At 40.6% G+C, this 12,325-nt stretch overlaps 1 protein-coding gene across 7 annotated transcripts in view; it reads right to left on the bottom strand.

The window, feature by feature from the left end:
- Positions 1 to 12,325, bottom strand: part of dlgap4b (discs, large (Drosophila) homolog-associated protein 4b) — a 110,695-nt gene that overhangs the window by 26,939 nt on the left and 71,431 nt on the right. The gene's annotated exons all lie outside the window — the stretch shown is intronic.

Here is a 12,325-nt window from a genome sequence, read left to right as displayed (position 1 = left end):
TCCAGATTGGCACCAAAAGTTAATCCATCATTAGTTTATGTGTAATTATGCTGACAAAACAGACCAACCAACCAACAAACAATGGGACACAAGTAAAATCATAACCTCTGTTACACAGGTTAACATGGCATCTACAGATCTAGTCATTAAAATGTTGTAGGGAAAGATGTTTCCTTTTAAATCTAATTTCAAACCTCCAGAGGGCTAGAAACCTGGAGGAAATTAGATAATTGCTCGGTGCAGTAGACAGACAATAAGCAACAGGATGTTGGATATTAGCTCACTTAAAAGATGACACTTCATTCTCAGCAACACTGTGTGAATTGGTTTCAGAGAAAGGCACTAAGATGTTTTGTGTTACCTTGCTTTTACATACTGTAACACGTGCACACACACACATTACCTCAACACACTTCTAGCAATTAGCCATTTGCAAAAAAAATCTCCATATAAATTATAAGCCTGGCTTTCATGCCACAATTATTAGCATGCTGCAGGCGCAGACTCATTTACTGTCATTAACAGAGCCTCTCTGAGTGTCATCTCCGCTGATAGGGTCAAATCCTCTAAATCCTTTTACACCACATTAGCTAACTGCCTCATATCCCGTCGTGACACGCCACTCAGCTAAGCTTAGCATACCCTCCTCAATGTGCCAGCCGCTGCGCCTACAAATGACAGTGATAGTTGCATTAATAATGGAGGCTCTACACTGCCAGTCAAAAGTTTTGAACACTAGTACAAATACAAAACCACAGCTTTTTTAGTTAATGTGCAATTATTGTGGATAATTACACTACAGTGGGATAACAAGGCACCTTGAGCTCACCTGGATGACACAAAATACTCGAAAGATGCTGCAGGTAAGATGGTTTTCATTAAGCAGGGCCACTACAGTATCACTTACGTAGGTGAAGAGCAATTCTATCCTACAGAAGAGAAAAATACAAGATTCAGGTCAAGCTTCTGCATTCATCAGCTCGTTGCTGGACAGACAAGTGTGTGTGTGCGTCTCAGTTAGTGTGTACAATACACACAAGACAAGAGCGTTAATGTGTCTGTGTTCGTGTGTGTTTTTACACCCTGCTTGGAGCGTCTGGTGGCAGCATCTCCCTGCCTCGTGCACTGGGGAGCTGCCATCTGCTCTTCCAGTGGGAAAAGGGGCGTTTGGCACCGAGTCCAATTCATGACCTTACTCATTCTCTCAGTTACAACTACCTCAGATCCACAGGCAGTTCACACTGCTAACCAGAGGAGGGCGATCACACTCAATACAAGCTGGGAAGTGACTCTGCCAAGTACCATCACTCTCTGATGTTTTCATGCACCATGTGTGCATGTTATCACTTGCTGACGTCAGAATTGACAGAACAGTGCATCAGTAATGAAGTGATACAAAGGTCTGAGTGGATGTCAAGAAAATGTTTAAAAAACGATTAGAAGCAGAAGGTAACAGTCATCCCTGAATCCTCATCGTCTTTGGAGGACTTCATTTGTTTTCTGATGATGTTCAAAAATGAGGGAGTGGCGATATATTTCAGCATATATATATCAAGCATCACATCACTGCAGCTGGTTAGAGTGGAGGTAGTTTTAACCACTAGTAGATTTTCAGTCCATTTGGTCCAAATTTAGAAGTTGAACAAGATGAACAACTTTGAACTATCTAATCTTCCCATTTTTGGTCAAATGTTATACATTTTGAAATGTTTGAACCGCGAAAGACAATCTGAGAAGTTAAGAGGATACTGATCCATCCATGTGAAGAAACTACTAGCGACTCATTTGAAATATAACTATGTTCAATACAGGTTTTATCTTTCACCATACAATGTATTCTGTAAGCTTATAATATGTTTTATTTTTAGATGTGAAGTGCCGTTTGGAAAATCGTGAATTCCTTTGGCTGTAATTCATGTTGTGAAGAGAGAGTAGAACATTTCCCTCTGGAAAGTGGAGCAGAAGTATGGTAGAGGTAGAAGCCTGCATAAAAATGGAGAAGTGCAAGTTTTAAGTACTTGAAGTGGCAACAGAAAACTAAAAAATTAAAAGCTTTGAGTTTGAGTTTATTCAGCCGTTTTGGCTATAATGGAAATGGGGTGACCACGTGCCCAGTGACTGACAAAATAGTATGAATAGTGAACATGGATGGTTTCATTATTCTGTATCCCATGCATTGTGCATTCAGCATCGTATTCATAATGATACACTGAAGTAGAATACTTATATGTTGCCAGTTTAAGCCTAGCTTTGAGTAAATGTACTGTACCAGTAGCACAAAGGGATAGATGCTTTGGGATTAAAGTGGTTGAACTGAATAAAATATGTTAAATATTAGCACAAAATACAGACGCATAAATTACTGGGACACATGTATACCTTGTATATATATACCTTGTGACCTTGTATACCGTCAAACCTATCAGGGACCTTCAAGTCTTATAATCTGCTAAGTACTTCATCATTCTATCTTGAACTAGTGCACCCATCTATTAACCAGTGTCTGTAAATATTTGATGATGAAAAAGACCCGAAAATAAGAAATAATGAATAATGAACTCTTCAACAATATTTACTCATTTGACATATTTTCTGGCATAAAATAGCGCCACACAAATGGACTCCTCACTCCAAGACAAAGTGAAATATTTTCATTCACAAATCGAAGCCTTGCCATCTTGGAAATATCCAAACTGATTCTGTATCAAAACATCTCTTAGTTGTCTGTCTAGAGTTGCCAGGTTTTTGGACCGGTTGCCAGTTTCTAGATTGGTCAGTGGGCGTCCAGATTAAGATGAGAGACTGAGCAAAGGACATCATCCCCTCATCTGAGCAACACTGTACAGAGAGGCGGTTTGTCAGAGAACAGCTCAGCCATTCAGTCAGCAAGCCCATCTGCTCCGAAGGCTTACAGCACTGCCCTGGAAGACAGGGGACAGCTCTGTGTGTGTGTGTGAGTGTGATGTGTCCAAAGGCGGTGTGTGTTACACGTAACAAGGGAGGCAAGTACTTACAGAGAGGAGGAAGGGACAGAAGGAAGTTAGGGAAAAAGCTGTGGGGAGAAAGGTGTGGGTTTTGACGGCAGCGAAAATGAAAGCAATCTAACGGGAATGAAGGAGGTGTGAAAAATGAGTAAATGTGCTGTAAACTGAGCACCGGGGAGACAAAATATAAAGACAAGCAGAGGAAGAAAAAAAAAAAAAAAAAAGAGGAAAAAAATCAGCAAGTCGGGAGGAACAGCACGGAGGAGGATGAACAAGAGAGGGTGGTGTCAGGAGAGCTCTGAGTTCTGTCTTATGCATAAATACAGTTTTCAGCTGGAGAGATCGGATGCTGGAGGAGGAGATGTGTGTCAGTTTGGAGAGTGTCTGATGCATGTGTTTATCCCGGGAAAGGTGTGAGGGTGTAAATGAGTGTGAATATGTGAGGCATATGCATGTGCAAGATAATAATTGCCTGCGACCGCTCGGAAAATTAGAATTTTCTTAGCTTTGTTTTTAAGTTACGAGGCCTCATTCGAGTGAGACTCAATTGAATAATTTGTCAGTCATTGAACGCCTCCGAGTGCCGAGTGTTAGTGAGGGAAGGCGCAAACACTCGTATGTATGTGTGTCACGTAATTAATAATTTATAGTGTGTAATGTGTGTGCGTTCACGTGTGTTTGTGTGAGGCAGGCTAACCTTGTCCTAATTACAACCTATCTGTTCCATCAGTGCTGTGCTCTGGCCTATTTTCACAGCTATAAATTTACCACTCTCCCCTCTGTTGTGATAGATGACCCACTCATTTTAGCCCATCTCTGAAGACTGTGAGCCAGAAAGGAAGTCAGTGAACGACAGCAGTACCACTTCACTGCCTCTGACGGCTTATGGAACTTTCCATGTCCTCAAAACTACTTCTATATGTTTGGTGCGTTAAAAAGCTGTGGAGTAATGTTGTTAGCAGGATGAGGAAAGCCTCGTGTATATATATAAAATAAGGAGTGAATAAATTTAAGAGCTGAACGTGCCATCTGGAGAGTGTTTTGAGTGTTTTACATTTAAAAAAGCAGCTCTTCCTAGCGCTGATTATTCATGAATTTGTAGCCCTGATTACCATAAACCCCCCTGTTAACAGTGGTAACTTTATTGCTGTGTATTTACAAGCTTGGCTGAAACTGAATATGCACTGTTTTATAGTTGCTGTGCTGACCCTGTTTCTGACCTCTAACTTGCCTGGAGGGGAGACAAGAGGTCAATGAAAAGATCTGTAATGCACTACTGTCATGCTGATAAACTATCTCAGTTTCATATCCCACCCATTGTATTTTTTCCACAAAATGTACACATAAATAACATGTCTATGCTAATATCCAGCATGCCCCACAGCATCTAGGTCAGTTAGACATAAGCTTCAAAGTTTGATGCTGTAGTTAGCCCTCAAATGTAAATTTAAAAAGGGCAAAGGGCATTTATAAAAGGGCAAAAAAGTCTGAGTTGAACATTTGACAATGTTACACAGTCCCAAAGTCAAGATATGTGAGGAATCCCTCACAAAAAATTGACGCAACAGTGGTACCCACAGTGTAAAAATGTAACGGTATTAAAATGTCTAAGAATTACTCATATTTGTTATGACTTTTCTTGAGTTTGGTAGAAGCGATTTCCTGTGGATCACTGCTAGGGTCTGGTTGATAAACAGGAGTGAAGATAAATCCACTTTTCTCTAAACCTAAAAGTTGGTAAACATTGGTAAACGGCACAATCTGATGTGACTTGGTTCTGCCGGGTGCTCCAGGCACAACACTCAACAAATGTCTTTTTTTTGTTTTGCTCGAAACCCCCGAGTGGCAGAAGTTATATATTGTACGTTTTCGGCCACTGACCAATTTGACGAGTTGGGAGTGAGAAAATGTTGCTATATTCAGTATTTCAGAAACAATTCAACAAGTTTTATGTTGTTGTGAGTGCTGAGGGATCATGCAACCCAATCGTTGTGTCACCTTGGAACTGAAGTGTTGATTTGGAATAAAATCCCAAAACCTTTTTGCATGTTTATGTGAAAATGTGTCAATTATTATGGCCATGTTCCAACATAAATCAAATACTCCCACACTTTGACCTTGTCAACGTGACTTTGTGGATCCACAGGGACATTGGACCTGTAGGTGTGAAGACAACTGTGCACCACTGAGCAGACTCACAAGCGAGACAATACATTAAGATGGGCTAGTCAGTATAATGCAACTGAACAGTCCTCTTTGTAAACTAGTCATGACTGTTTCTTGCTGACTGAGTTGCAGTTTTTCAAAACTCACATGCCTATATGCCCTGAGAATGCGTTATCGTACATTTTAATAATCTCTACATAAAACGTTTGACTCCAGTGTCAGAAATACGGGACACGATCCGGCACAAATACATTTCAAAGGTCAGCAGAAGCTAATTTGAGACTTCAAGAGTCTCAGATAGTCAAATCAAGTGGATATAAACCCAGTTACTGAGCATGAAATTCACAGTATGTTCTTGCTTATCAGCAGGCGGGATTCTAACAAATTGAGTTTTGTACTAAAAAGGCTGTAACTTTATAACATACTAATTTCATTTAGCTAATTGCATAAACATGAGGACTCTGGGTTATCTCTTTTACACTGAACATTTTTGAGAAGGGAATATCTTCATAGACACGTTGAGCAGGAAGGATGGTAGGATTATAAATTTAAGGTGGCCACCTCTTATGTACTTCACCTTTAAATATACAGGAAGCAAGAGTAGTTACTTTATCACCTCTGCCAAGGGAGCACTGCTTTCACTCTTGTCTATTTGTTTGTTGGTTGGTTGGATTGTCAGCAGGATTACACAAAAACTACTTAACAGATTTCAACGAAACTTGGATAGAGGATGGGTCCTGGTCCAGAATAGACTCTAATAACTTTTGGTGTGACTTCGCATAAACGGACAGATTTGGTCAGAGTTTTTTCTCACTTTCTTTAACACTGCGAGAAAGGCTGTTTATCCACATTTTTGTTAATTTCTCAGGGATTAATGCATGGATCTTCAGGCGTATTAAGGTGCCTGACATCTATGAGTTAGTACACTTTGCTGGAGGTCCTACATCCGGTAAGCTTAAATAATGGTTAGCAGTTATGGGCGGTTTAAATTTAGAGTTATCAAGGGCTATTGACTTTGATATTGGATTAGGCTTGATTAAAGGGGACTGTTGGGACTTGGCAGAGGTGTGCGCTCTACTGAGTGCCATTCTAGTTTGAGAGTGTATTTTTATATTTGGGAATAGCACATGGGATGGGTGTCTCTCGCTGGGTCGAGTGTGCAGGAAAGCACAGTGGGAGGAGAGGGTTGTGGGCTACAGCTGCGGCCTCGATCTCTAGATTCAGGGCAAATCAGAAGGACTAATGCAAGCAGACATGGAGACGTGCACATGTGCATGCACACACTCAGACACTAGCATCGTTTTTTTTTTTTTTTTATGAATGCACATATATTAAGACACTTGAATGCAAAGATGCCATTCAAAATCACGCTGTCACACACACACACACACACACACACACACACCCACCCACACGCAGGATAAAGATCCATTTCAAAGGCTAAAACGTTAACTAGAAACCTCAGCTGCTCTTTGATATCAAACCATCAGATCAGATCAGAGCAGTCTATCTCTAATTATATGTTACGGCAAACATATACACCAATGATTAATGTTTGAAGTTCAGGTCGGTAATCAGCCAGTCTTTCATCTTTTCGCCCAAATAGAACTGAGAATGACCTCCAGTATGCAAGACATCGTCAAATGAAGGGATAAGACGAGGTTTGATGTTTTTATCATGAATCAAATTTTACAAGACCTGAAAGCGTTAATGAAAGCTTTCAAATCCTATTCCAAAGCTTCGGCTCAGTGACGTCCTGTGCTGTTTCTGTGAGTCGCTGCATTTGCATGTGAGCTACGAGCAGACTCCCACAGCCTGTTTTGAACAGCCACAGCACGACTATAAATCCCACCAGGATAAGCCCTAAACCTCACTTCTAAATGCCCTTGGCCTGACACACAATAGCCATGCTTCAGTCTAATACATCCACACAGCCGTGACCTCCACAGTGGAAGCAGCGGCACAATGAGACTTCCTGCTGTGAAAAGGAAAAGGTGAAGAGTCACTTCCTGTGGAGATGTGATGGGTAGGAGAGGACAGGGGTCCCCTCTAGACACCAAGTGGGTCAACTCTGCATTCATGCCTCACAATCCCCACGTCACAATAATACCCTAATGGCCGCCTGTCAACCTATCAACTGAACGGGGATGAGCCATTGCCATGACAACAGTCATAAAGCCAGCAGGACAGGCATATATATATATATATATACATATATACATATATATATATATATATATATATATATATATATATATATATGTATGTATGTATGTATGTATATAGATATATATATATATATATATATATATATATATATATATATATATATATATATATATATATATATACATAAATATATATATATATATATATATATATATATATATATATATATATATATATATATATATATATACATATATATATGTATATATATATATAGGCTACATTTAGAAAATACAGCCCTCGGACTATATAGCTGTTGTCCAAAGTCACATGGATGTCTTACACCTCATTTAGAAGAAGGACAGCTGAGATTGAAAGAAATCAGCTTTGCAGTTATTTGATAACACACCACAGAACTGGACAGGAGACGAATGTCTGTACAAAATGTAACTGCAATACATCCAACAGCTGTTGAGATATTTCAGTCTGGAGGGTTGACTGAGCCATCTTGTGATCTACGCTGCTAGCATGGCTAGAAATCACCCTGAGTTAATATGCACTCATCCGTAATCTATGGTCCTGCAGCATTATTGATAAAACCTTACCCGACACCATAGAACATTTTGATTTAGTCAGCTTCTTGTAACAAAATTCAAACCTTTAGAAATCCCTTCCCATCAGTTTCCATGTTTTGGTCTTCATTTGATATTAAATGAGCTTTACAATTATTTGTAACTCAATCCGTGAGAATTCTTTGTGTCTAATGTTTCAAGGGCTGCGGATAAGGAATATTTGGGCTAATATTTTGCTTTTCATTCAGCAGTTGTTGTTTACAGCAACACGCAAGCAAGCAATACATTATCTACCTGCATGCAACCAAAGCCAGCTCAAACATGAACGGCCCACACTGCTTCAGACTTAGGTTGGTAATTTCGTAATTTTAGGGGCAAGGCCATTTGGCCTTCACTTTTCTTTTTTTTTTAGGGGCACCAAGGCCACATGACAGGGCATAAAGGCCAGTGAGTAAACTTTGATGATATACCTTTCTGATTGATACCATAACATCCTAATATATAATAAGACATGGATTATGTATTAAAACATTTCTGATACCAATATCAAGTTAATGTTACATTAGAAAACAGGTTTTTAAAAAAATTAAAAAATGTGGTGACACTACACTGAATATTAGTGAAAGTATTGAATATTTCTCCCAATAGAAATTCCCCGAAATTATGCCAAAGCACATTTCTTCCAAACAAAAAATTGAAGAATCACCAGCAGGAGACCATTGATGTGTGGAGTGATTTTGGTGACACTACAGGGAATAATAGTGAAGTTATTGAATATTTTTTGTAGTATCTCTTTTCAGTGTTGTACTTTGTAGACCATCCCTGCGCCCTTATCTCACAGACTGCTGACCATAGAGACCGATGTTAATGTCCAGCCCGGAGGAGCTCGTTTTGATGAAAATACGGTTGTAGCTCGTTGTCTACCTTACTACGGCAGGAACGAGTCGTCGTTTGTGTTTTAACAATCTTTCGCTTATGAGTTATTGATCAGGAAAGTTCAAATCTTACCGAAACTAAATCCACATAAGTCAGTTACGTATCATATCAAAAGCGGCTGAGCTTGCTTGCTGGGATGTAAGTTTTGTTCTTGTTTGGGGTGCTGCTGCTGTTCGAGAGGCTTTCACGTGAAATCATCGTGATAATGAGACTCCACCTGCGCGAACCGCAAACTCACTGAAGTTACTGTGAGTGACTACTGTGCCCTCGGGTGGCTGTAAGTCAAGGCAAGCTCACTACGCTGACCAGGGGCATGGAGCGTCCTGGGGCATGGCCGCCGTGAAATTCCCACCCTGCTCAGACTGCAAACAGTCTTCAAATGAAACACAGAATGCTTCAGCTACCAAAATCTTGCCCCCTGCCTGATATTCACTGGTATGGACTCCCCAAGATTGGGAAAACACCCGCCCCCAATCACATCTCAAAGCTTTGCAAGAACTACTTAAAGACCAAAGAAGACCAAGTGGTCCTGACTCTCATGGACTTTCCTCCACCGTCACCTAACCTCCACCCCATTCAAGGGGGCACTTGAGGAGCGAGAAAGCCAAGCATTCTGTGACATCGCAGGAAGCTTTCTGAGACACTGTCGAATCATGCTGGGATAACATGAGTCATCAGGTTACGCACAAACGTGTGGAGTCCATGCCAGCTTGAGTGCATGCTGCCATTTAAGCAAAATCAACATATTCTGCATCAATTTCCAACGAAAAAAAAGAAGCACAGTACGTTCTGCCATGATGTAAAAACATGTTCCTTCCTTCTATTTGGGACGGTTTAATGCCCCACAGCTGAGATTTTACCAAACTGGGATTTGGATTTTTAACCAAAAATTCAACATTAACTCACACAGCTGTAAGAAAGGAAATGACAAGCTCTTTTGTCCTGTTGTGATGTTCCAAGGTGTGATTTATAAATTAGAGGCTGTTTTACAACATTAAACAGTAAGACTGCTTAATCAACCAGCCCCCATGAGGCTTCCTTCCCACTGTGGTTTGAAGATCACCACTGAGACTCATTACCATGTTAAACTGCACTGAAGCAGGTAATGTGGATCTCTGCTGATAGGATTTCTGAGTCAGAGAGGATGTTGACCTTGACATAGTAACACAGAGTGACATTAATTAATTTCTTACATGTTCTGTTCGCCGTGCGAGTGGGCTGCGCGCTCGCAAGTGAGTTCGCCTCAGTGTATTAGAACATGTCCATTTAACAAATGTTTTCTCTGCTGTGACTCATCTAAAAATACACAGATTTCAGAGGTAACGGCACATTTGATCTCTTGGGGATAACCTGTGATTCTTCTTTGTTTTTCAGGCGTCATGGATGACAAAAGGTAGAAAAAACTACGCTGGTTCGCATCACGTCTTAGATCTGTGAAACCGAGTTTATGTTCAATGTGTAGGACAAAGGAGGGACTTTACTGCTGTCCTGGTCTGACTGAAAACATGTTTCCAAGTCAGCTCGTCTGCTCACTTAAGAGGCTTTATTATAGCACAGGATGAGTACCTTACAATGTATGCAGTGCATAGCATAAGACAAGAAAGGAGAGAAAGAGTGACGAGACAAAAGAAGTTCTTCACTCTGATTCAGGGAAATTGCCACAGTCTCCTTGCCTTTGTGTGCAGACAGCTAGGAGAGAGTAATGCATCAATCACAGCTGTCCTTTGCAGCCCCGCTCTCCTCCCTGCATTCTCATTCACAGAGCAAGCTCGGCTTTGATCGCAGCGTTTCAATATTGTGGTCGTATCCTTTCTGTCTTTGCTCTGCGAAGCAATCATTGATCTGATTATCCCTCCGGCAAATGCTGCCTGTCTTACTTTGACCTAAAAAAAGGAAAAAGCACAAATTAATCCGACACAAAGCAGGTTGTGTGGTTAATTTGTTATCTATCCACAGCGCACCTTACTGTACAAAAGGCGGTGTCAAATGCAACCTCCAGATCCAATTCCAACACCTCGAGCATGGCCTATTGTGTGTGTGATGTCAGCTTCACACTCTCATCCTTCACCCCAGGGAGACTCCCATCAGGGGCCTTATGGGAAGGATTGAGAGGAGTCCTGCGATTGGAGCTTCCTGTTATCTCCTAACCGCAGCAACACATCTGGCAGGACCACTGTTCCTGCGGAACTGTGTGCACATGTGTGGGTCTGCCGAGGTGCACATGTGCCCGTGTGTGTGAACTGAGGATCTATGTTTGTATGCAAATGCCTGTCTCACAGTGCATGTGTGTGCATGCGATATAGGAAGAGTGGATGTAAATATTTGAGAGAAATCTACAAAGACTGTTGTGTGTGGAGGAACGAAGGACGGCGGCTTGACATTGAACATGTGGCTGTATGGGAGAAGTGGTCATGGTTGTGGGTATAATACTTAAAATGAATCAGCGGTGGGATGGAGAAGAAACATTATATATGCCCTCCCAAGCTACATCCACATGTGCATGTGCTGATACTTCTAATTTTAAGACCCGAACATAGAGGCCATTTGCTTGTTCCAGATCAAACATTACACAACCCTCCAGACACAGTCTTCAATATGCATGATAATACAGCCAGCTTTCACCTATTACTGATTTAAATTACACTATTAGAATGTCCAATTACACCAGAACAGGATGTCTGTCTGTAATGACGTCCTATGTATTTTATTTTCTTGAAATAAGTGAAAAACCTGCCAGTGATGTAAATGTACTCAAGTGCTATACCTGAGCACAATTTTCACTTCTACTTTAAGTGAGTATTTCACTTCACTACATTTTGGAGAGAAATACTGAACTTCTAACTCAAATTAACTTTTGCATTGAACATTGCAGTTTGTTGTGAAGATGTACATCTACGTTGTCTCACTCGCTACACATCACCAACATCAACATGGCCGTCACCTTGGAACAGAAAAACGTATAAAAAAAAGGTAAAAATTCCAACATCTTGTACTTGTAACAGTTTTGTGACAAACTGACTTTCTCAAGTTGAAAATGTATCTTTTAAATTGAGAAGCATCATGTATGTAATTCATGGCACAACATGATCAAAAATTATTTGTCTCTCGCCATTCACTACTGTCCATATTTTTTTTTCATGTGTTGGCTGAGTTTATAGCTTATTGCACTGAAATGTGATTGATAACAAATGGGACATTTTAGTACAGTGTATTTATTATGTGGGCTAGAGTTTTCTAGAAATCTATCTACTTCTCACTGAATGCATTTACTAACATCTAACGTTCTTATCAGTGATTCTCTGAGAGCTGCAGCTTCTTATCTCTGCTGTGAGCAGCACTGACCGACTACACTGCCTCAGGAACTGCTTGAAAGCTACTACATCAGCTTCCAGGTGTAGAGAGAGAGCCAGAACTACTGGGTTTTAAATGCGAGCGCTGACGCTTCTGCAAAACTCACTGGAAAGTCTTGCATCCTCATCCATTATTGATAGTGCCTTA

Source organism: Sparus aurata, chromosome 6 (genome assembly GCF_900880675.1).
Source record: "Sparus aurata chromosome 6, fSpaAur1.1, whole genome shotgun sequence".
NCBI classification, from domain to species: Eukaryota; Metazoa; Chordata; class Actinopteri; order Spariformes; family Sparidae; genus Sparus; species Sparus aurata.
Note: the sequence above shows the minus strand (reverse complement) of the source record. Positions and strands in the feature narration are given on the sequence as shown.